The following is a 4364-nucleotide window of genomic DNA, read 5'->3' on the forward strand; positions in this document are numbered from 1 at the left end:
AGACAGGAGAGGAGCGGCCAGGGGCGGCGCTGCGAGACTTCACATGTTGAATGGAAAAGTTACGGTAGGGTGCCATCTGCTGGTGAATTTTCGTCATTACATCATCTTTGGCATTGACAGCTTTTAAAGCTAACCTTTGTGAAAAAAATAAAATAAATGAATATTCTTTTGCAGGGAAAAAAAATATAATTAAATTTTTTTTCACAGTAGCTTGCAGAGCATTGTTCCAGCAGTCAGTGCATTACAGGTGCAATGTCAGTCTCCTGCAGACAAGCCTTACAGTTTTCTGACTGTAATGGCCCATACACACGATCGGAAATTCCGCCAGCAAAAGTCCGATGAGAGCTTTTGATCAGAAAATGCGATCGTGTGTAAGCTCCATCGGACTTTTGCTGGGGGAATTTCGGCCAGCAAAAGATTGAGAGCAGGTTCTCAATTTTTGGGTCGGAAAAAGTTCCGATCGTAAATTCCGATCGTCTGTACAAATTCCGACACGCAAAATTCCTACGCATGCTCGGAAACAATTTGATGCATGCTTGGAAGCACTGAACTTAATTTTCAGCAAACTTTTGTGTGACCGTGTGTATGCAAGACAAACCTGAGCCCGAGCCTGAATTGCGCTTGTGTGTAAGGGGCTTAACTCTGTACAGGCAGTCAGTTTAATAGCTGTAGGGCTTGTGAATGGACCATGAGGGCGCTCACCAGTGCACTTGACTTCCTGAAGATTCCCCCCCCCCCCCCCAGGGCTGGACTGGGACAAAAATTTGGCCCTGGACTTCATCCAGACCGGCCCACTCCAATTTTGCAAACGCGCACAAAAACAGTATGCTGCGCACTTGCACGAGAGTGACGTCATCACGGCCCGGCTAGACACATAGCAGGAGTATGCAAACTCAGAAGCCGACAGCACACTGCTGGTGATCTTTTATTTTCCAGCCCCCCCCCCCACCCCCTGGTGTCCCCCTGTCACCTGCCCGAAGTCTGGCTCTGCATTATATATTTTAAAATAAACAACTAATGCGCACACCTATTTTTGATCAACCGCAGTAATGAGAAGCTGCCAACATCAAACAGGTTTAAGCCCCTTTCACACGGGACGGATCAGTAATGATCCGCCCCGTGATGATCCGCTCGCTCAGCGGGGATCGCTCCGTTGTCCCCGCTGAGCCGGCTGCGGACAGGGCGGTCTCCGCACACTGTGCGGGGACCGCCCTGTCAGATCTCTGCTCTCCTCTATGGGGATCGGATGAGCACGGACCGTCTATCCGTGTTCATCCGATCCGCTCTGCAGACGGATAGAAAAATAGGATTTTCCTCCGTCTGCAGAATCGGACTGTTGCGGAGGAGGATGAAATCGGTGTCTGCGGATGTTCATCCGCAGACACCCGCTATCCCATAGGGATGAATGTATGCCCGTATTTCATCTGCAAACGGATGGATGAAATACGGACATATCATCTGCATGTGTGAAAGGGGCCTAACACAAACCCACAGATAAATTGAATATATAGCAAAGGATGTGATGCTAACCAAAATAACATAAAAAAAATCCATTTGGTGCAAATAATGATTCAAATAATACAAAAAATCCAACATAGCTAAAAGTACATCAAACGTGTCAATTAATATTGAAATGTGCATAAAAAAAAATTTCAGCAAAAAATTTGTATATAAACGATGCTTATAATTAAAACCATTTTATCCAAACTATGTCCTTGGTATTAAAGTGCAAAAAGAGTACAAAAAAAAGGGGGGTTTTTAATTATAAGCATTTTTATATATGATTTTTTTGCTGAAAATATTTTTATGCACATTTTAATATTAATTGACAGTTTTGGTGAACTTTTAGCTATGTTGGATTTTGCATATTATTTTAACCATTATTTTCACCAAATGGATGTTTTATGTTATTTTATTTAGCACCACATCCTTTGCTATATATATATATATATATATATATATACACATACACACAGCTATATATATATATATATATATATATATATATATATATATATATATACACATGCACAGCATATATATATATATATATATATCCAGCCATGTGCTATATACAGTATTCAATGGGCCGGCCGGTTACCTGGATGGGTTCCTGCAGCACCGCCATCCTCCAGGCTCCCTCGTCTGCTCCAGGGACTTTTCTGCCTGTCGGCTGCTCTCATGGCGGCCCCCGGCTCATTTAAACTCACAGCGTCCGTTACCGCGGGGGCCGCCGGAGATAGCCGAGTTTTGTTCGCTGTCGGAGAGGAGCAGGGCGGGGGAAGCCGAGCGGTGGCGGAGGTGGCCGAAGATGTGTTATGAGAGCGCCGAGTGGGGGCGGAAAGAGCCGAAGTGCACCGCGCTGTGCTCAGAAGTACAGCGGTGCTCAAATGAATGGCTGTGCGAGTAGCGCAGCCATTCATTTGGCTAGGCTGTCACTGAAACCGGCCCACTGAGCCATCGGCCCACCGGGAATCTCCCGGTAGTCCCGATGGCCAGTACATGCCTGCCCCCCCCCCATGACCAGGCCATTCTTTGCGATACAGCACTGAGTTACTTTACCTGACAATTGCACGACCCAAATAAACATTCTGTCCTTTTTTTTCCTTTTTTTGTTTGGTTGTATTTGAACACATCTGCGGTTTTTATTTTTTACGCTATAAACCAAAAAAAATAAATACATTCTGCTATAAAACACAGCCAATACAAAAATTTTGAAAATCGAATTTCTTCATCAGTTTAGGCCAATATGTACTCTGCAACATATTTTTGGTAAAAAAAAATCCCAATAAGCTTACAGTATATCAAAAAAGTGTGTACACCCCACACATTTTTGTAAATATTTTATTATATCTTATTATATCTTTTCATGTGACAACACTGAAGAAATGACACTTTGCTCCAATGTAAAGTAGTGCATGTACAGATTGTATAACAGTGTAAATTTATTGCCCCTCAAAGTAACTCAACACACAGCCATTAATGTCTAAACCATTGGCAACAAAAGTGAGTACACAGCTAATTAAAAATTTCCAAATTGGGCCCAAAGTGTCAATATTTTGTGTTGCCACCATTATTTTCCACCACTGCCTTAACCCTCTTGGGCATGGAGTTCACCAGAGCTTCACAGGTTGCCACTGGAGTCCTCTTCCAGTCCTCTGTGATGACATAATGGAGCTGGTGGATGTTAGAGACCTTACGCTCCTCCACCTTACGTTTGAGGATGCCCCACAGATGCTCAATAAGGTTTAGGTCTGGAGACATGCTTGGTCACTCCATCAACTTTACCTTCAGCTTCTTTAGCAAGGCAGTGGTTGTCTTGGAGGTGTGTTTGGGGTCGTTATGATGTTGGAATACTGCCCTGCTGCCTAGTCTCTGAAGGGTGGGGATCATACTCGGCTTCAGTATGTCACAGTACATGTTGGCATTCATGGTCCCCTCAATGAACTGTAGCTCCCCAGTGCCGGCAGCACTTATGCAGCCCCAGACCATAACACTCCCACCACCATGCTTGACTGTAGGCAAGACACACTTGTCTTTGTACTCCTCACCTGGCTGCCGCCACACACACTTGACACCATTTGAACCAAATAAGTTTATCTTGGTCTCATCAGACCACAGGACATGGTTCCAGTAATCAATGTCCTTAGTCTTCTTATCTTCAGCAAACTGTTTTTCAGCAGGCTTTCTTGTGCATCATCTTTAGAAGACGCTTCCTTGTGGGACGCCATGCAGACCAATTTGATGCAGTGTGTGGCGTATGGTCTGAGCACTGACAGGCTGACCCTCCCCACCCCTTCAACCACTGCAGCAATGCTGGAAGCACTCATATGTCTATTTCCCAAAGACAACCTCTGGATATGACACTGAGCATGTGCACTCAACTTCTTTGGTTGACCTTGGCAAGGTCTGTTCTAAGTGGAACCTGTCCTGTTAAACCGTTGTATGGTTTTGGCCACTGTGCTGCAGCTCAGTTTCAGGGTCTTGGCAATCTTCTTATAGCCTAGGCCATCATTATGTAGAGCAACAATTCTTTATTTCAGATCCTCAGAGAGTTCTTTGCCATGAGGTGCCATGTTGAACTTCCAGTGACCAGTATGAGAAGGAAAGCGATAACACCAAATTTAACACACCAGCTCCCCATTCACACCTGAAACCTTTTAACATATTTATAGTTATACCTCATTTATCTATTTATTTATTGTTTCTCAGCTGCCATGGATGCCCTACAGTACCTAAGCAGCAGAAATATTGATGTTAAGAGTGTATTTGCAGTCAATGAGCAGACGACAGCACAAGCAAATTTTAATGGAGCTATCAATTCTCTGGGCAATGTCCTAGATAAACAAGTAAGGACATGGTGG

Source organism: Lithobates pipiens, unplaced genomic scaffold (assembly GCF_037356315.1).
Source record: "Lithobates pipiens isolate NorthernLeopardFrog02 unplaced genomic scaffold, aLitPip1_a1.2 Scaffold_109, whole genome shotgun sequence".
In the NCBI taxonomy this organism is placed as follows: domain Eukaryota; kingdom Metazoa; phylum Chordata; class Amphibia; order Anura; family Ranidae; genus Lithobates; species Lithobates pipiens.